We start from the raw sequence: 22,153 nt of genomic DNA, 5'->3' as shown, positions 1-22,153 counted from the left end.
GGTAGATCAAATTCATCTGTATATTTCTTTCCTTTGTTTGTTTGTTTGTTTGTTTTCTTTTGTTCTTCCCCCTAGTGTCGCTGTCCTGGGTTTGCCCTGGGTTTTATTTCCCAACTAAAGTGTTAGCACTTAAATCTCTGCTTTGGGCTCTGCTTTCTACAGTAAGTAGGCTAATGCAATTAGAAAATTTAGATGATATTTGAAGACTTTAAGGCATCCAACAGTCACAAGATCGGTGTGTTTATTTCAATGTTGCTTCATGTATTTTAGGAAACTGTATGAAATGCCACTTAAAGTTTGATTTATTAAGGAATATAATTTCTAAAAGTAAGTGATACCAAACAAACAGAAATCAAAGAAAATCTAAATAAATGGAGAGATGTTCCATGCCCCTAGACTGGAAGATACAATTCATTAAGTCATTTTTTTCTAAATTAATTTATAGATTCAATGTAATCTCAATCAAAATCCCAGAAAGCTATTTTGTAAATATTGACAAACTGACACACAAGTTTATATGGAGAGCAGAACTCTGGAATTACAGACACGATACTAAAGAAGAAAAACAAAGCTGGAGGACTGACACACCTACATTTCAAGACTTACTGTAAAGCTACGTTAACCAAGACAGTGTGGTATTGGTGAAAGAATACACACATAAATCAATGGAACACAAAAGTCATTCCAAAAATATAGAAAACTGATCTTTGAAAGAAAGCACAAAAGCAATTCAATAAAGAAAGTCTTTTCAACAAATAGTTCTGGAAAAAATGGATATCTTTATTACAAAAAAAATAGAGCCTATGCAGAGACCTGATACCTTTTACAAGAATTAACCCCAAATATGTGCCAAAAAGGAAACAAAGGAAGCATGTTGAATAAGAATCAAGGGAACAATGAGAAAGAGCTCCAACGGCCAAAACTAGAACAATTTGAGCAACAGATTAAACAACAAAAATATTGGATTGTAACACACAGAATAAAACAGCTACACAACCATACTGAAATGAATAAATAATAATTTCCAAGAGCAAATTTTTCAAGAATCAGGAAAACAGAAAATGCCATTGGTCCTGTAATAACTGTTGCAAGCAAGAGCTACTAAAGGATGCCAAAACTTTTGGGAAACTTAGAAGATAAACAATATATTTACAAAGTCTCAGAAAAATAATAACTTTACAGTAGAAAACATCACTTTAACCAAGGGAATAATTTTATTAGCAGTAATAAAAGATGTTCATATTGTGTGCCCTGAGCTGATGTATAAAGAAAGGCACATCAACATTGTCATAGTCTTGTCAAAAACACATAACCTCAATGAAATCATTAGTAAACAGCAGACAAATCCAAATTAAGGGACTTCCTATAGAATAACTGGCCAGTACTCTTCAAAATGTCGAGGCTATAAAAGAACACTACCCCTCCCCCAAAACGACCAAAAAAAAAAAAAAAAAGAAAGAAAAAAAAAGAAAAAATGAAGGGACTGCCATGGATTGGAGAAAACTAAGAAGAAATGATGACTAATATAATGTGGGATCCTGAACTGGATCCTAGAACATTAGGGGAAATCTGGTATCATCTGAATAAACTGTACCAATAATAATTTACTGACTTTTTGATCATTATTCTATGGTTGAGTAAGATGTTTAACGTTAATAAAAGCTGGATGAAGAGTATATGTGAACTCTATATTATTTTTGATAATTTTCTCTAAGCCTAAAATTATTTCAAAAAAGTTTGAGTCAATCAAAAAATGTATGAATTAAATCAATAAATTTAATTTTTGTTTCAAGGACACTCTTCCAATAAAAAAGGAGTTATCTCTTATTTTGGCCTTAGGAATTGACTTTTATTCTGTTAGTTCTTAGTCAACATTTTCCAGAGAGGTATCAGAGTCAAAACTCTTTTATAAAATTATATTGCATCCCAAAAGGAGAAAAAGTTTAAGCATGTATCTTCTCACCCTGACAACTAAAAAGAATTTTCAGCTTGCAACCAACACTCACTGTAATCACTGACATCTTTTTTTTCATACTGAAACATCTGTATATCGTTTCACTGGAAGTACAATATAATGCATCCCCTAATCTAATTCCTGACACCAAGTAGACGCGATGCAGGATGGGTGAAGTTGGGTCTCAGGGTAATTCCACATCCTGTTTCTTCCAGTTAGCTATATGCAAACACCTGCTGAATTTTGGCACTCTACAAACTTGCTAAAAACCATTATGTCTAATTATTATGGTAGCCAAGCTATTTTTCTCTGCAAAGAGTGAGGAGAATATTTTCAACACCACAAAGAATGTCAGTACATCCAGCCAATATCTGAAATAAGGAACAATTTTATTGGTTTTTATAGGCCCCTTAATAGCCAAAAGTAATTACAGAAAAGTTCTGAGAAGCCTCTGGGGAGAATCTGAGAACTGAGTAAGCCTATGACTATTTATACAATGCTTCAAAATTTGGCAAACTTAAGCAGATTTTCAGAGTTGAAAATGGAGAAATTTTAAAGTCTTAATGCTGGTATTGTTTAGGGAGAGATAATACTTCTCAAGGCATTTTAAGCAACAAAGCAGGTATGGAAGAAAACAGCAGAGGAAAAATAGCAAGTGCTGGAATCCTACTGCAGCGTGGATTTTGACAATGGTCTCAATGCATCAGTGTAGGTGCCAATGATCTGTACATACTTTCTCTCATCAATTCCACATACACATAATGTAGTTTAAAAAAGTAAAATTGCAAATGATGCTCAACTTTGCTAATCATTAGAGAAATGCAAATCAAAACTACAATAAGGTATCACCTCACATCGGTCAGAATGGTCATTATCAAAAAGTCTACAAACAATAAATGCTGGAGAGGGTGTGGAGAAAAGGGAACCCTCCTACAGTGTTGGTGGGAATGTAAATTAGTGCAGCCACTATGGAAAAGAGTATGGAGGTTCCTTAAAAAACTAAAAATTGAGCTACCATATGATCCCACTCCTGGGCATATATCTGGAGAAAACCATAATTTAAAGAGATACATGCACTCCATGCAGAGTGAACTAAGTCAGAAAGAGAAAAAGACAAATATTGAATATTAATGCATATATGTAGAACTTAGAAAAATGGCACAGATGAACCGGTTTGCAGGGCAGAAATAGAGACACAGTTGTAGAGAACAAACGTATGGACACCAAGGAGGGAAGTGGTGGGGGGAGTTGGTGGCGGGATGAATTGGGAGATTGGGATTGACGTGTATACACTAACATGTATAAAGTGGATGACTAATAAGAACCTGCTGTATAAAAAATAAATTAAATGAAAATTTAAAAAAATGATACATGCACTCCAATGTTCACTGCAGCACTACTTACAGTAGCCAAGACATGGAAGCAACCTAAATGTCCACAGCCAGATGAATGGATAAAGAAGATGTGGTACATATATACAATGGAAAAAAAGAATGAAATAACGCCATTTGTAGCAACATGGATAGACCTGGAGATTATCATACTAAGTGAAGTAAGTCAGACTTAGTCAAATAACATATGATATCACTTATATGTGGAATCTTAAAAAAGGACACAAATGAACTTATTTACAAAACAGAAACAGACTCACAGACTTAGAAAACAAACTTATGGTTACCAAAGGGGAAAGGTGGGAAGGGATAAATTAGGAGTTTGGCATTCACATACACACACTATTATAAATAAAACAGATAATCAACAAAGACCTATTATATAGCACAGGGAACTCTACTCAATATTCTGTGATAACCTAAAAGGGAAAATAATCTGAAAAGGAATACATACATGCAGAACTGAATCACTTTGCTGTACACTTGAAACTAACACAACATTGTAAATCAACTATACTCCAATATAAAATAAAAATTAAAACAAAATTGCTAATGCAGATTTATAAATCTTGTCTTCAGCTTGCTAAACTCTCACAATGTTCATGAAAGAACATACTTCTAAGTAGGTTTCTATCCTACTTTGTCTGGAACATGACACTATCAGGTATCCATTTTTCCTTGCATTTTCAACTTCATATCAGTTCTATTCTTCTCATGAGGGTTTGAATCTGCTCAAGTGTCTGCAGTTTTTTTTAACCCAACTCTCTCTTGAGCTCACTTGTCTCTCCACTAACCATCCTCCCTTCTCCCTTTCATAGCCTTGCTTCTTCTCCAGTTAATTTTCTCCATTTCCACCTTCCCACTCAATTCTCAGTCCATCCAGTCTGCTTTCTATGTTTGCCGTCTTTTATGATTACGGATTTCCTCCATCTAGGAAGGTGGACAACATCCAGTTTGCATTCTGTGTGACGTTTCAGCAGTGATCACCACGGTTACCCACCTCCCTCTCCAGCCACTCCTTTTCCGTCTATTTGAAGTTTACCCTCGTCTCTCAGTTATTCTATAATGAGTCCTTCAAGGCTCAGTCCAAGCCCACACTCTCACTGCAGGCTACAGTCTTTCTCCTGGCAAACTCATAGGTACCCATGGCTAGAATTATCACCGAGATGCAAAATACTCACAAAATAATCATCTCTTAATTCATGAATTATATACCAAGTGCTTCTTATGTGCCAGGCAGTGCCCTAGGTGTCAGAAAATCAAATCATATAAGGTCCTAGCCCTCATCTGGAAGTACAACTTCTTCTCTGGGCTCCAGATCCATATACGTATCTGCCTTCTTCATATCCCCACTGAGATATCTCAAGGTGCCTCACATTTTACCTCGTAAAGCCTCTCAAAATGTACACATTCAACCCATCTCGGCCGCAAACATGTTAGCAGAAAACACCAGAATTTCTTTCCTGTGTTATCCAATCATCTCCTAATTTGCATCCCTAAATCAATGTATGCCACAGCCCATAATGCCCTTCATGTTCTGGTCTGCATCATTCTGTCCATCCTCTCCTTCCATCATCTTCTCTCTCATGATATCTGCTCAACCCATAAAACAGGTTCCACGGGCTTCTGCTTTAGAGCATTTGAATTTGTCATTCCCTCTCCCTGGTACAAATCTTAATCATAATATCTTTAAGAACTTTTATTTAACTCCTCAATTAGGTCGAATCTACCTATATTATACACTTATCACCTAATACATTGTCTCTTCCTATCAATTAACACAGTTGTAGTTTAGCATTTTTTCACGTTGCAATTATCCAATTAATGGCTACCTCTTTTTATGACACTTTACTTTCATGATGGCAACAATGATCTTTCTTCATCATTACATCAACATATTTTAATACATAATAGAAGCTGAGTAAATCGTGTTGCTGGAAAAAAGTAAACATGAGTGGATATGGTGACTATCATTTTGAGTTTAAAATTATACAAATATCTAGATTTCACACCTTTCCTGCAAAATATCTCTGACTTTTTCTTAGATAATATTAAACTATTAGACAAAAAATATTTTTTTGCTTCTGTGTCTCTAACAGCCAAAACACTGGACTCAGTGAGATCTACCACAAAGTTTCTTCGGGTAACAACAACTAGAAGTTCCCCAAAGAACTACTAAGCTCATCAGTATGTAGCGTATGGGAGATCTGAGCTGAGAACGCAGTGCTGGGATCATCACAGACACAAATGCACCATAGATTTTATTCAGTCAGTTTTAACAAAAACTTGTTAAAACTCTTGGAGGTCAGCAGGCAACAATGAACAAAGCAAACATGGAAATGAGAAAACAAATGCAATGTATCAGAAGTTCATGTCCTGTTTCAACATTATAAGGAAAGGGCTGAAATAAGACTTTCAGAATACCACGGGTTAAATAATGTATATTTTGGGGTTTATAGAAAATAATTATTTGAAAAGATGCTGTTATTGACTGTAAATTCACCTAAATATAATGCATGTGGGAAGGAAATATGTGGTCTTATTTATGTCCCACTTTAATGTTATTTGTCCTTTTAAGTTATTCTAGATCAGCTTACACAGAGTCCAATCTTGAGACCTTTCCAATAAATACAACCTTAACTTAATTGTGATCTTTATGTAATTTATTTATTTAAAAAATTTAAATTCTATTTTAAAAATTAAACAAATAAATACAAATAATGAATAAAAGTATTTAAAGTGTTGATACCTTTACTAAAACTAAGATCTTAATTTAAAACAAAGAAACTCAAATAAACAGAGGTCTTTAGTCAAGATATGATAGAAAGTAGCTGATACTTTGGTTCAGAAACTCTACTGCAGCTGTTTAGTTTAACCCCTTAATAGTGAAATGTCTGGGGGGTTTGATGAAGAGGATCAGTGATGTTCTTTCTTTCTAGAGGTCAGTGTTGTCTAACAATATTGTAATTTTTTTACAATAGGATTTGCCCTAGAAGTTAGAGGGGAAAGTAAATAGGTATAGTTAAATAGAATTTGGAAAGGCATACTAGAACAAAGGGATTCCTTACCTTTGAAAGAGCTATCTTGTTACATATAAACCAAAGTCCAGGACACTTCTAGGCCTTGAGAGTTTCAGTCCCACAAGTTGTCACACTGAATGATGACCTCGTTTGGCCAAAGTGACTACTGGTTTTTACACTGAGGCATGGGAACTGAGGCGGGCATTTTGGTGTGTCCGTCTTTACCTCATCCCAGTAAGTAATTTCATAAAAGACAAAAACCTTGAGGTACAGATGCCCCATTTATCTGAAAGCTCCATAAACATTCAGATTTTTCAGAAAAAAATACTGAAAGGGAAGGAAAGCAAGACCAATGAAATAATGAGCTATACTGAAAACACGCCCATTGTTACCAGATGAATCGAGGGTTACTTTTTTTCTGCTTTGAAAGAAATTACTTCATAATGTCACTCGAGTGCTACTTATTCACACCATTTGTACCTACACATAGCCCTCGCTTTGGGATTGGGCTGGTTTCTAAAGCTAGTGCAATTTTTACAATCACTTCAGAATTACCTTCATAGCATTTAGTTAAATAACACCAACCAATCAACAATACTTTCTTAAATCAACAAAGCATTTATGGCATATCCCATATTCCATACAAGATATACTCTTGGTCAGATTTAACATACGAGATCTCTAAGCAATGAATGTGGTCTGTATTAAGCAAAAGAAAGCTATTTCAATCTGGAAATCTTTTCTATACCCCCTTTTATACCTTGGCTGCTCCATGTTATTTTCCATGGAATCATGCCCCATAGATCCATGAATTTCAGGTTTCCTTCCCATAATCAACCCTAGAAAGACCAAGTAAATCATGCTAAAAGCGTTCTGTACTTAAAGACTTTCCTGCTAGTAACTGCTGTTTGCTATTCGGTGTGTCATTAGTATGACTGCAAAGTGATCTGACGAGGTTACTCTTCCTCCTTTCCTATAACTTACCCGAGGGAAGGGACACACAAGCTTTTGGTTTGGTCCACGACTAACTCTTTCCCAATGTACTAGGATGAACTACTAGCAGATTAGAGTAACCTCCACTTCCGTGCCCAAGTTTTATTTAAAAAGTATCATCTAAGAAGCTTAGTAAAGAAACAAGGATATGTCCCATAATAATGATAGCGTCTCAGGAACATTACCTAAAAATTACAGCTAAATGTACGAAGCAGATTCTTGACTACTGTGGATTTATAACAGAAGATAGTCTGACATGGAATATATCAGATTACATAATAGTTTGTGTGGTCTCTTTATTATGAGAATGATTTATCTGTGGTGGAATACAGAACACATATGTCATATATTCTCTTCCTGAAGAGGTGTTTTATATTATTTCTTTATACATGGAAGCTGGTTAAATGTGGTGAATTTGCATGCAATAAAATTAGTACGGAAAGAATTCCTTTCCAAGAGACATATCCTCAGATGCTCTAGTTATTAAAACCTCCCTTCATAAATAATTCAAGGTCGCATAATATGGTAGGGTGTGACTTAAAGCATCTGTTTCTGTCTGTAAAATATTATCCTTTTACCACACTCCATTTTTCTAAAATTACTTCTTTATCCAGAAAAAGTTCAAGATCAGTCTGATAATCTATAATCTACACCGAGGATATTAAGAAAGGTTCAACAACAGTAAGCAAAATTAAAATGAATAAATAAATAGAAAGGGTGCCCGTGCCCATTGTCACCTGATGGCCTCTCAGCTCCAAGTGCCCCCTACGGGGTCCCACTCGTGACAGTGGAGCTGGAGAGAATAAACACTGCTCCTTTGCCAGCAGTCAGCCCTGGAGGAGCCCCACAGTGGGGGTCGGCACCCCTGTGCCTGCTGGGTTATTCTGCTGTCAAAGGCACACCCAGGGACACGCATCTTCCAAACTTCCCACTCCTGGCTCAAGTTCTCTATTTCCTGTGATGATGCAAGTTTTCCTGTCTTCGGATGCCTGCCTGCAAACCTCAGCCTGCCTGCATCTTGGGTATCCTGGCAGGGGGTCTCCCACCTGTTGGACCTGTCCCATAGTTTCCTTCCCTCCAGATGTGGCCTGAAGGTCTCCTGTTATTTGGGTTCCCTGCCTGCTTAGCCCGCTGGCAGCTCAACCAGCTTCAGCCCACCTGGGCCCCAGCGGAAGGCTGACAATCTGCCGACTCAGATCAATGTGTGTACACCAGCTGAAGGCAAGCCTGTGACCTTTTGCTATCTAGGGGCTGCAAATAAACCTTCCCCACACGGGTCTGAATCCCAGTGTTGGAGAGGGACCCCTCTGAGCTCGTTCTATCCCAGGGTGTTCTCTCTCAGTCCTAGGGCATTCTTTAGTGTTCTGTCCAAATCTTCTTACTATTTAATCTCCTGTAAATAGTTAATAATTATTTCTATTAAAACCTCCCTGTTCAAATCACCATGTAGCTTCTATTCCTGACTACCCTGATACATTTCCTACAGTGAGAAAGTCTCTTGTATCTATGAGGATAAAATAATGGCTAAGAGAACTTGAAGGGAAAAATACCCCATCCGTCAACTCTTTGCATGATGTGTGGCGTATTAAATTCACATTAAGGATTGTGAATCATTTGAGAGCAAAAATAAATTCAATAGTAGTGTACATAATCACTTTTAGAGGATCTGTCTACCAAATCCTATAAATAATCACTGTAAACAAGAGGTGGATTTGATTTCTTGGGGAGATTCACTTATGTAAAGCATCACAATCCCCTAATGTCAGGGATATTGGCCTATAAGCAATACCTCCATTTATCTACTGGGTCAGATTCCTCCTCAAATATTCGAGTAAGTCAAGCTGGCAATTTTCTCACCTTTCCTTTTTTTGGCAAGTTTCTCATCTTATCTCTCACATCACCATCCGACTCTCTTCAGCAGGTCACCGCCATCAGCAAACCAACATGCAGCAATATTGTCTATCTTAAATATGTACTTTAATTGTGAAAGCTGTCTTTTAAACTCTACCTCTCTCTTCATCCAGCATTCCTCTTCTCTGCTCTCACGGTCGATATCCACAGTCTCAATTTCCACTCATCCCCACCCCTTCTCCTCTCTTGAATTTACAGTTATTAGGCTTTCATCCTTCACCTGCTCCTACCCAGGTTCTAGACAATCTCCACTTTGCCAAAAAGCTAATAAACAATCCTCAGACCTCTTCTTGGGAACCTTCTCAGCATCCTTCACACAGTCGAGTACCCACTCCTTTTTGGAACACTTTCTCTTTGACCCAGAGGACACAATACTCTGTTCAATACAGTACCTGGTTTTCTTTCTTCCCCATTATCCACTCCTTCTCAGTCTATTATTGAGACTCTTCACCAACCCGTACATGTTGGAGTAGCCAAATTTCATTCCCAAGACTTCTTTTTCTCTTCTCCTTTTACTCACTTACAAGGGGAACACAGTTAGTACTATGTAACCCAGACTCCCATATTTATGTCTTTAGTCTTGAGCCTGTGTCTGAATTCCAGTCTCACGTGACTGTCCTATGAAATATATGCACTTAGAGGTCTAAAAGCACCCATTTATACACCTGGAGGAATGAAGTTCCCTATAACAACATAGTGGACACTAATAATAAACAAAAAATATGAAACATTTACAACCACACAGGCCATAATCCTGCTCGGCACACACCTAGCATCTGACCCTACAACTGAACATTCAACTTTATAAAATATTTGAGAATTTGGCTCTCATTTAATTGGACAATTATGAACTCCATAAAATCCTATTCTGGATGACGCAATAATGTTAGTCTCTCTGATTTCCAGTGTCCATTGATTAACGGTTCATGGGTAAAACACTGGGTATCAGGAGAGAGCCTGTGGCATTGGTAAGTACTGCTGCCTGGCAACCAAGAGAGAGTAGAAAATAAAACTTCTGCTTACCCCCATGTACAAGAAGCTATGGATCTCTGTGCTTCTGTAAGACAAAAGAAAGAGAGAGAAATCAGAAGAGATTAAGCATAAAATTCACTCTACTGTGAGTTTTCCTATTCCTAGCTGTCATCTCCATCCACCTATAAACCGTCTATTAGGTAAGGTATTGTGACACATGGGTGGATGCGAGACTCTAAGGAATAACGTCTTATCAGAAGTACTGGAATCCTGAGTTCCACCATCCCTTTAAAAGATGACAAGTTTAATGCTGCAAAGATATTTAAGTAACTACCATGACCATAGGTTTGCAGATGGCTTACTAAAAAATATTCCTGGAACAGTCTCATCCTCACTTTTTCCAATTACCTATTGTTAAAAATCAAGGATTTATCTGGTGTGTATTCATTCACCATGATTTTGTTGATCATCTACTATATGGAAAGTATTATGCTTATAGCTGTGTTAAAGATAGTTTTTTTAAAAGAAAGTTTTTAAAAGTATATATTTTAATGCAGTAAAGTTCTGATTCCCATCAATATAACCCTTGGGAAATATAAATGATTTGGATAAATAAAAAATAAGATAAAAATATTAGTCACGCATTTTCTGATTTTAATTTATTCAGTAGAGTCAATGCACCAAAATAAAGGGGGAGAAGATTTTTTAATGTGTACAAAATGATTAATGTTCTCTTGATGTTGAATAGAAAACCAGAATCTCTCTTTGTCATATCAGTGCTCTGTATATGGGAAATAACACATGCTCTTAACTCTACATGCCTAATCTGGTAAACATCCAGTGTACAGAAAGGGTTTAACACTGCTGAGAACCAGGTACACAGTCGGCATGTAACCCCACTTCCTTGTTATGATTCATAGTCCCTCTTTCAGCAAATCAGGAAAAATATAAATATGCATAATAGAGCCAATTATGTAAGCTCTATGGTGGGATTTAGGCAGACACTAACAAGGGTGAACAAAAAAAACTCCCCCTTCCCTCGTCACACACACAATTCCCACCAGAAGCGAACGGCCCATCAAGGCAAATTCTGATGAAAAACTATTGAGATGGTAAAACACAAAACATGCTCTTCTCCAGGTCACATTATCAGCTTCCACGGATGCTTCTTATGGGTTTTACAGTGTTGCCCTCATCAGGCTCTCCCTGACTACTAGTCTACTCCAACTATCCACTGATGCTTCCTTTCAAAGCTGCCTTCATTTGCTTATTGAAAATTGTATAAAACTGTTGACTATTTCTGTCACTCTAAACTGACCAGAATCATCCTTAAATGTAAAGATTAATTATTGGAACCCACCCTCTCCTGCCTCCACCACTACCTGTCTGGCTGTGTCTTGCCTAAGTCCATGTGCCAAGGGAACCTACCCAGAGATGCCATTAGTGGTCCACATTACTTTGTCCCCGTGCACCTTTCAAATCTGAATATATGCTCTTTATTTCTCATATGTAGTGAACTTAGCTGAGGTCCCAAGAGACTTGAGGCACCATTTTTATTAAGGAGAAAAATCAAAAGACCTGAAGGAACTAGGCCTCAACTTTTATTTCTAACTAATTAGTATAGACCCAAAGAGATGCCCTCTTGCTGCATTATTAGAAGAGAAATATGTAAATCAAAAATAAAGTCTGCTTAAATTATTGAGCTATACCAAGGCTTCTGAATATGTTTTAAGCGCTAAAAGCATACTTATCTACGATGACTGACTCAAATTGTTCTTCCTCATACATAAAACAATTTTAATGCATTTTTCCACTTCTTTGTTGTTGGTGAGTTTTTTTTCTCTCGGATTTTTTTTTCCCACTTAACTACATGACAGGACACCTTGCCAGTTATAAAAGTCTAGTGGATTGATTGATTCTGTTCCATGTTATTCTTTGCAGAGGCAAACAAAGAGAATCAATAAAACTTCCAATCCTAAATTCCATATTTGCATGAAGAACTCTGGGGACGTCGACACTTTCAAAAGCAGGAAGATAAATCTATTTTCACAATAGTCATATAACAAGTTATACTCTCCATATTTCCAGGGCACTCCAAGATGCTTTTTAAAAGTCCATTCTTGAACTCCAATGATTAGCAAACAAAATTCAAGGCTCATGAATATCCACTGAGCCATAAGTATCATAACATAAATCAGACTAGCATTCACATGGCTGGAAACTATGATCTTACCAAAAAAAAAAAAATTCAGGAAAATCTGGTGCTTTGCTATTTGCAAAATCAGGAAGTCAACAGGTCTGGTGCTCACTCACTCTTCGTCCTCAAGTCTCTTTAATCTAGAACGCCACAGTAAGAACGTGGATTTGTGACTGAACAAGAGGGGCCTGGGACCTCTTTGAACTTAGGTGATTGACCTTATATATCAGACATTCAATTTCAGTATTAATAAATACCTCACAAGAATTGTTGAAGCAGCCATGAGTTGGCTGCAAAATCACACTGAGATTGGTGAAGCATAAATCTGCATATATCAGTATGTATATGTATACACACACATACATATACACATATATACACACATATATATATATAAAATTTCTTTTTACTAGTCAGAGATTTTCAAAGGAGAGACCTCATACTTTTCTCCCTGTGGCTCTACAAGATGCACTTGTGTCCCCTAAGGCTTTTTGTCTTCAGCGTCTGATCATTCATCAAATCTGCCCCTTTGAAGACCTTGGGCACTTGAAGAGGTGGAGGAAGATAATGGCTAAGGGTGAGGATTCTGGAGTCAGACACAGTAAGTCATTCTACATCTGAGTTTTGTGAGAAATTAGCTAAGACATATAGTAGAGTACCTGGAAGAGAGCCGAGCACATAATCAACAGTCAGTAAATGCTGGCTCCTATGGCCTTCCCTGTCAAGGTCTTGGTTCGGTGTCCCACCATTTCTTACTACTGTGGACCATTGTAACAGTCTCTTAGTTGGAGTCATCACCACCCGTCTTGGTTCACAGGACTTCCCTGTGTGGAACCTGCAAAATTTTGAATCTGTTGGATGTTTTGTGAGACTCGGATTCTCTCTTCTGCTGCGTTAACAGTAACTATTTAGGTGGTGGTCACGCTTACTCTTTTTGTTCAGTTACAGTCTACTTATGTACGTGCACATTCTGAATATATAGCTCTTCTTTCCAGAAAGGACAGCCACTGCTTTCTTCATTCTTTTTCTACCTGAGCTCTTGAGAGTTTCCTCTAGCAAGAATCTGATACTTAGCTGAACTAAAACTGTTTTAAGTTGACTTCCTATCACTAATGTCAAATAGCATGACTACAAATGTAATAAAGAATGAAAGCCAAGCTGAGACACCTAGTAGAGTAAAATCTACGTTTTTCACTTTATTTCATTCTGACTATGGCATTCAGACCGATATTTTCCACTTCACTTGCTCTAACTTCCATCAAGGGTAAAGTAAATTTCTCTTGTACTTGGTTCTATGAGTAGAACCTTGAAGACATTGGTAGGTAGCTGTTCATTCTCTGTAGCTGAATAATTTTGGAATCGGTGAATATTAAACAGAATCTCAGAAATACTGAGTGAGAAGGAACCTCAGAAACCATCAATTCAACTCCCTCGTTTTACAGGGGAAGAAATCAAGTCCCAGAATGATGACCTCAAAAAGCCATTTGGAGATGTTTCTGCTTGAAGGAGACGGTTCCTGACGGTTCATCAGTGGCAGTTCTGCTTTTCATTTCATTTTCCACTTCCACTTGTGGGAGACATTTGTCAGGAACTTTAGCTGAGCCATTTATCCACAAAAGATTGCCAATGGCTACTGGGTATAACGTACTACCAGGGCCTTTGGTTGAAACAGGAAAGTAGCTCTTTTTGATATATTTGTCATTTTATTCATATTTTAGGAGCATGACATCTATTAATTCATAATGTGGTTATATATTAAAGTTTTTAAAATCCATACTAAAAGGCACACGCACATATAACTACACTTCCTTTTAAAATTGAGAAATATAATATACATAGTAGACTCAGAATATGAAAATTAGAATTAATGTTACAGATCATCAGCTCCAATTTCCTCTGGATCCCAGTAGCCTCATTTTATGAAACAGAGGTGATGTGATTTGTTACAAATGTTACGCAGGAACTAAAATGATGGGCAGGAACACAAAAAGTGCTAAAGAGAAACAATAACAGCAAAAGGACAGGCAATACTAAATTGGCGAAAAGATACTCTCAATTCCCTGGAAGAAATCTATGTGAAAGGCTCCTTTAAATGCGTACACACATAAAACAATCTCAATTCCTGTGTGTTCTGGTAGCCACCAGACATAGTTCACAGTTTCAATCTAATTACAGTCTTGCCAGTGCCATTTAAAAAAAGAAAGAAAAACAGCCCTAAATAATGTAATATTAAGAATTTTCTGGCAACAGCTGAAATACAAAAAAAATTTTTTAAAGGGGAAAACCCCTATTCCTCTTACTTCTTTTCTTGCAACACACTGTGGGATCCCCAAAACCCTGTGGTGATATTTGCTCACTTATTATAAGTTCATTTTTATTTAGAATGATCACTTTTGAGTGTATTGGAGCCATAGTGAAAAACAATGTGTGCATCCTTGTTTCAAAAAGTTAAATTTTGGCCAAAAATTAATCTCAGCTGAGATTCTGATTTTAAATAAAACCTCTGTGAAATATTACCTAAAGAAAAAATAGAGAGGAGGTTTGGAATGTGTCTTTATTTAAAGACTGACTGAAGACGTGGACGTGTGCTTTTGCAGATGGTAAAATGCCAAACATCACACTGCACCCTTCCTCACTCTCTCCTCTATTTGGTTTTTATCCAAAATGTTTTGGATAAATAGCAGTGATGCCTGAAACAGCATAAATTCAGACCCATGAGGCCTCTCGGGGGTTTCCTAATGGAGCTGCAGCTGGTCCCCAGTTGTCTGGCCTTGGGTTTTTAAAGCATTTGCTAAAATCGACTCTGGAATCATATGCGTTCTCCCTTCCACAGCATGGCCATATCCCTCCTTGAATACTGAAGTAAAGAACCTCGGCTCCCTCATGCACTTCTTTCAATTATAACGTGGGTGTTTTGGTGGAGTCAGCAGAGAGAGAATAAATATTTGGCAGCAATGCAGTAAAAATGCATCATCCTCTTCCTTCTGGTTAAAAAAAAATCAGTAGCAGAATGTGGTGATTATATCAGAACTACTATTTCATTCAAAGAAAAACTGACCCTTCCGTTGAGATTTCTTGCCTTTATTTATGTCTCAGTCTGAGTCTTCTAACACCGTGTCTTCAGTATTTTATCTGATCTTCAGAACACAGCATTATTTTGAGAAGGTAAAACTAGGTACCAGAGAGGAAGTCCAGAGATGATAGGGTGGGGGTAAAAAGCATAAAGTGTGCTGCTCATGCCACAGCCTTCAGAAAGAGGTGGAGGAGGTCAGGACCACCAGTGCTTTGTGGTAACTGTGGACAAGATGTCTTAGGAGGGCGCCCTCCACAAGACCTATTGACTCCTCACTTGGAACTGATATATTTCACTTCCTACCATCCCCAGCTTTCCTACCATTAAGGCTGCTCTCTAATTTGCTCTGGCGCTGACATTCTATCACTAAAACTAAGATCCAAAACTGTGGTTAGACTTCAAGTTATTCGGTTACTTTTGGAAACACTGTTCTGCTTACATGTATGCAAAAACACCTGTTTGCAAGACAGAGATATGAGATTGGGTATGATCTTCCCTCAAGTGGTACAGACACTTCTATGACCTAAATTAATATCCTTTTATCTCAGGGTGGCAAATGCCAGTGCTTTCTCACTATCCACGGAAATGCATGTTTAATTCAAAATAGAATGGAAAAGGGCTGAACAGAAATATTGGCAGGCAAACTAATACAAGAATATGCAAGGAATAGTTTCTCTTCAAGTTACAGAAATTAGACAGGAGGAAATAAATCTGTGGCTTTAACTTATGAACAAGAAATCATGCTCAGCAAGAAGAAGATGAAACATTCCACCTCCTCCCTTTGATGGTATGTGTTCCCTCCCGCAAACATCCAGAATTTGTACTAAACAGAAAGCTTAGTGCTCACCCTCCTTTGCTCATTTCCTGGGTTTTGAATTGTGTAGAGCATCTCCATGGCTGTTTCTCCCACATGTGTAAATGCACTGCAATGGTGGAAGTCTCAAAATACGACAGCCAATGATGGAAGCTAGAGGCAAGGATTTACAACAGCAGAAATTCTCAGCACGAACAGGTAAAGACTCAAAGCCTCATACTGGGGTTGCTGACACCCCTTGCAGGAGAAGAGACCTGTCTTAGGATCCAGGCACATCAAGTCACTGGCTAGTTGCACATCCAAGGAAATTCAAGCAATAGCACAGCTTGCCACTGAGGCAAGGGACAACCCACAGACCTATAACTGTGAAGAAAAAAATAATCAGTCCTATGATGATTTCAAATCATTTAAGGGCTATATAGAAAGGGGAAAAAAGGGAAGAAAATAGATATTTGAATTAGATTTGACTTAAAAGACAAGTGAGAAGTGACCCTAAAACACAAACTCAAAAGCCAAAATGCTACCTACCAATGACACAAAACTAGATGGTTTCAGATTTCTCTGTAACAATACACTGCAGAAGCTCTTCTTTGATATGATGGAAGAAAAACAGAAAGAGGTTCTAATTCATTGTGTGTGTAAAAGAGCTGGCTTTGCTATAAGGGGCTGTAAATGTATTGTTAGACAAGCAAGAACTCAGAAAGCCTATTCACATGATGTTTATGCTAAAATAGTACTTAAAGAGAACTTTCTACTCATCAAAGATAAAAGTAAAAGATCCAACTGTTAAAGCTGTTTATAAAATGATTGGCAGTGATGGTGAAATAAGGAAAACATAAGAAGCATGAATTTTTTTTACAAAATGTGATCTGAATACTTGGCTTTTGTTTCCCAGCAAGGAGATAAGTAGCACAAACAGCTGGTCTCTCCCTTCTCATCTCTGCTGTGACCACAGAGCTCACTGTGGGGCTGGTGACTCCATCAGCCCAAACAGGAAGTGGGATAAAGCCTTGAGCAGGAGGGGCCCTTGGTTTACAGGACATGGAACAACAGAACAATTGTCAATGAGAGTTAATTTTTAAAAATATTATCTAGGGAGATGGCAGACAGCAGAATCAAGAAGAACTACAATCCTGCAGCCTGTAGGAAAAAAACCACATTCACAGAAAGACAGACAAGATGAAAAGGCAGAGAGCTATGTACCAGATGAAGGAACAAGACAAAACCCCAAAAAAACAACTAAATGAAGTGGAGATAGGCAACCTTCCAGAAAAAGAATTCAGAATAATGATAGTGAACATGATCCAGGACCTCAGAAAAAGAATGGAGGCAAAGATCGAGAAGATGCAAGAAATGTTTAACAAAGACCAAGAAGAATTAAAGAACAAACAAACAGAGATGAACAATACAATAACTGAAATGAAAACTACACTAGAAGGAATCAATAGCAGAATAACTGAGGCAGAAGAATGGATAAGTGACCTGGAAGGCAGAATGGTGGAATTCACTGCTGCGGAACAGAATAAAGAAAAAAGAATGAAAAGAGATGAAGACACCCTAAGAGACCTCTGGGACAACATTAAACACAACAACGTTCGCATTATAGGGGTCCCAGAAGGAGAAGAGAGAGAGAAAGGACCAGGTAAAATATGTGAAGAGATTATAGTCAAAAACTTCCCTAACATGGGAAAGGAAATAGTCACCCAAATCCAGGAACTGCAGAGAGTCCCATACAAGATAAACGAAGGAGAAACACGCCGAGACACATAGTAATCAAATTGGCAAAAATCAAAGACAAAGAGAAATTATTAAAAGCAGCAAGGGAAAAATGACAAATGACATACAAGGGAACCCCCATAAGGTTAACAGCTGATTTCTCAGCAGAAACTCTACAAGCCAGAAGGGAGTGGCATGATATACATAAAGTGATGAAAGGGAAGAACCTACAACCAAGATTACTCTACACGGCAAGGATATCATTCCGATTCAAAGGAGAAATCAAAAGCTTTACAGACAAGCAAAAGCTAAGAGAATTCAGCACCACCAAACAACCTCTACAACAAATGCTAAAGGAACTTCTCTAAGTGGGAAACACAAGAGAAGAAAAGGACCTACAAAAAAACCCCAAAAACAATTAAGAAAATGGTAACAGGAACACACATATCGATAATTACCTTAAACGTGAATGGATTAAATGCTCCAACCAAAAGATACAGGCTTGCTGAATGGATACAAAAACAAGACCCATATATATGCTGTCTACAAGAGACCGACTTCAGACCTAGGGACACATTCAGACTGAAAGTGAGGGGATGGAAAAAGATATTCCATGCAAATGGAAATCAAAAGAAAGCTGGAGTGGCCATACTCATATCAGATAAAATAGCCTTTAAAATAAAGAATGTTACAAGAGACAAGGAAGGACACTACATAATGATCAGGGGATCAATCCAAGAAGAAGATATAACAATTATAAATATATATGCACCCAACATAGGAGCACCACAATACATAAGGCAACTGCTAACAGCTATAAAAGAGGAAATCGTCAGTAACACAATAAGAGTGGGGACTTTAACACCTCACTTACGCCAATGGACAGGTCATCCAAAATGAAAATAAATAAGGAAACAGAAGCTTTAAATGACACAATAGACCAAAGAGATTTAATTGATATTTATAGGATATTCAATCCAAAAACAGCAGATTACACTTTCTTCTCAAGTGCGCATGGAACATTCTCCAGGAAAGATCACATCTTGGGTCACAAATCAAGCCTCAGTAAATTTAAGAAAATTGAAATCCTATCAAGCATCTTTTCTGACCACAACGCTATGAGATTAGAAATCAATTACAGGGAATATAACATAAAAAACACAAACACATGGAGGCTAAACAATACGTTACTAAATAACCAAGAGATCACTGAAGAAATCAAAAGAGGAAATCAAAAAATACCTAGAGACAAAGGACAATGAAGACATGATGATCCAAAACCTATGGGATGCAGCAAAAGCAGTTCTAAGAGGGAAGTTTATAGCTATACAAGCCTACCTCAAGAAACAAGAAAAATCTCAATAAAACAAGAAAAATCTCAATAAAACAATCTAACGTTACACCTAAAGGAACTAGAGAAAGAAGAACAAACAAAACCCAAAGTTAGCAGGAAAGAAATCATAAAGATCAGAGCAGAAATAAATGAAATAGAAACAAAGAAAACAAGAGCAAAGATCAATAAAACTAAAAGCTGATTCTTTGAGAAGATAAAAAAAATTGATAAACCATTAGCCAGATTCGTCAAGAAAAAGAGGGAGAGGACTCAAATCCATAAAATTAGAAATGAAAAAGGAGAAGTTACAACAACCACAGAAATACAAAGCATCCTAAGAGACTACTACAAGCAACTCTATGCCAATAAAATGGACAACCTGGAAGAAATGGACAAATTCTTAGAAAGGTATAACCTTCCAAGACTGAACCAGGAAGAAATAGAAAATATGAACAGACCAATCACAAGTAATGAAATTGAAACTGTGATTAAAAATCTTCCAACAAACAAAAGTCCAGGAACAGAGGGCTTCACAGGTGAATTCTATCAAACATTTAGAAAAGAGCTAACACCACTCCTCAAACTCTTCCAAAAAATTGCGGAGGAAGGAACACTCCCAAACTCATTCTATGAGGCCACCATTACCCTGATACCAAAACCAGAAAAAGATATTACAAAAAAAGAAAATTACAGACCAATGTCACTGATGAACATAGATGCAGAAATCCTCAACAAAATACTAGCAAACAGAATCCAACAACACATTAAAAGGATCCTACATCAGGATCAAGTGGGATTTATCCCAGGGATGCAAGGATTCTTCAATATATGTAAATCAATCAATGTGATAAACCATATTAACAAATCAAAGGAGAAAAACCATATGATCATCTCAATAGATGCAGAAAAAGGTTTTGACAAAATTCAACACCCATTTATGATAAACTCTCCAGAAAGTGGGCACGGGGGAACCAACCTCAACGTAATAAAGGCCATATATGACAAACCCACAGCAAACATCATTCTCAATGGTGAAAAACTGAAAGCACTTCCTCTAAGATCAGGAGCAAGACAATGATGTCTATTGTCACCACTATTATTCAACATAATTTTGGAAGTCCTAGCCACGGCAATCAGAGAAGAAAAGGAAATAAAAGGAACATAAACTGGAAAAAAGAAGTAAAACAGTCACTGTTTGCAGATGACATGATATTATACATACAGAATCCTAAAGATGCCACCAGAAAACTACTAGAGCTAATCAATGAATCTGGTAAAGTTGCAGGATACAAAATTAATGCACAGAAATCTCTTTCATTCCTATACACTAATGATGAAAAATCTGAAAGGGAAATTAAGGAAACACTCTCATTTACCATTGCAACAAAACGAATAAAATACCTAGGAATAAACCTACCTAGGGAGACAAAAGATCTGTATGCAGAAAACTGTAAGACACTGATGAAAGAAATTAAAGATGACACCAACAGATGGAGAAATGTACCATGTTCTTGGATTGGAAGAATCAATATTGTGAAAATGACTATATTACACAAAGCAATCTACAGATTCAATGCAACCCTATCAAATTACCAATGGCATTTTTTACGGAACTAGAACAAAAAATCTTAAAATTTGTATGGAGACACAAAAGATCCCGAATAGCCAAAGCAGTCTTGAGGGGAAAAAATGGAGCCGGAGGAATCAGACTCCCTGAATTCAGACTATACTATAAAGCTACAGTAATCAAGACAATATGGTACTGGCACAAAAAGAGAAACACAGATCACTGGAACAAGATAGAAAGCCCAGAGAAAACCCATGCACCTATGGTCAACTAATCTATGACAAAGGAGGTAAGGATATACAGTGGAGAAAAGACAGCCTCTTCAATAAGTGGTGCTGGGAAAACTGGACAGCTACATGTAAAAGAATGAAATTAGAGCACTCCCTAACACCATACACAAAAATAAACTCAAAATGGATTAGAGACCTAAATGTAAGACCGGACACTATAAAACTCTTAGAGGAAAACATAGGAAGAACACTCTTTGACATAAATCACAGCAAGATCTTTTTTGATCCACCTCCTAGAGTAATGGAAATAAAAACAAAAATAAACAAATGGGACCTAATGAAACTTAAAATCTTTTGCAAAGCAAAGTAAACTACAAACAAGATGAAAAAACCACCCTCAGAATGGGAGAAAATATTTTCAAATGAATCAACAAAGGATTAATCTCCAAAATATATAAACAGCTCATGCAGCTCAATATTAAAAAAACAAACAACCCAATCCAAAAATGGGCAGAAGACCTAAATAGACATTTCTCCAAAGAAGAAATACAGGTGGCCAAGAAGCACATGAAAAGCTGCTCAACATCACTAATTATTAGAGAAATGCAAACCAAAACTACAATGAGGTATCACCTCACACCAGTTAGAATGGTCATCATCAGAAAATCCAAACAACAAATGCTGGAGAGGGTGTGGAGAAAAGGGAACCCTCTTGCACTGCTGGTGGGAATGTAAATTGATACAGCCACTATGGAGAACAGTATGGAGGTTCCTTAAAAAACTAAAAATAGAATTATCATATGATCCAGCAATCCCACTACTGGGCATATACCCAGAGAAAACCATATTCAAAAAGACACATGCACCCCACTGTTCATTGCAGCACTATTTACAATAGCCAGGTCACGGAAGCAACCTAAATGCCCATCGGCAGATGAATGGATAAAGAAGATATGGTATATATATATACAATGTAATATTA

This window comes from Mesoplodon densirostris, chromosome 20 (genome assembly GCF_025265405.1).
Source record: "Mesoplodon densirostris isolate mMesDen1 chromosome 20, mMesDen1 primary haplotype, whole genome shotgun sequence".
Classification (NCBI taxonomy): domain Eukaryota; kingdom Metazoa; phylum Chordata; class Mammalia; order Artiodactyla; family Ziphiidae; genus Mesoplodon; species Mesoplodon densirostris.
Note: the sequence above shows the minus strand (reverse complement) of the source record.